This window comes from Nematolebias whitei, chromosome 20 (assembly GCF_014905685.2).
Source record: "Nematolebias whitei isolate Nwh7 chromosome 20, NemWhi1, whole genome shotgun sequence".
Lineage (NCBI taxonomy): Eukaryota > Metazoa > Chordata > Actinopteri > Cyprinodontiformes > Rivulidae > Nematolebias > Nematolebias whitei.
This window is the reverse complement of record NC_056517.1, coordinates 26,555,777-26,556,090: the sequence shown is the minus strand read 5'-3', so window position 1 is coordinate 26,556,090 and position 314 is coordinate 26,555,777. Positions and strand designations below refer to the sequence as shown.

Below are 314 nucleotides of genomic sequence, written 5' to 3'. Positions count from 1 at the left end.
TTCTTTTCTTCCTTCCTTCCTTCATTTGTTCCTTCCTTCCTTTGTTCTTTTCTTCCTTCCTTCCTTCATTTGCTCCTTTCTTCGTTTGTTACTATCTTGATCTGTTTCTTCCTTCCTTTTTTCTTTTCTTCCTTCCTTCCTTCATTTGCTCCTTCCTTCCTTTGTTCTTTTCTTCCTTCCTTCCTTCATTTGCTCCTTCCTTCTTTTGTTCTTTTCTTCCTTCCTTCCTTCCTTTGTTCTTTTCTTCCTTCCTTCCTTCATTTGCTCCTTCCTTCCTTTGTTCTTTTCTTCCTTCCTTCCTTCATTTGTTCCTT

At 38.2% G+C, this 314-nt stretch overlaps 1 protein-coding gene across 1 annotated transcript in view; it reads right to left on the bottom strand.

Annotated features, from left to right (window-relative positions):
• The window catches only part of LOC119426380 (extended synaptotagmin-2-A), a 58,740-nt gene that overhangs the window by 4,369 nt on the left and 54,057 nt on the right, over positions 1-314 (bottom strand). The gene's annotated exons all lie outside the window — the stretch shown is intronic.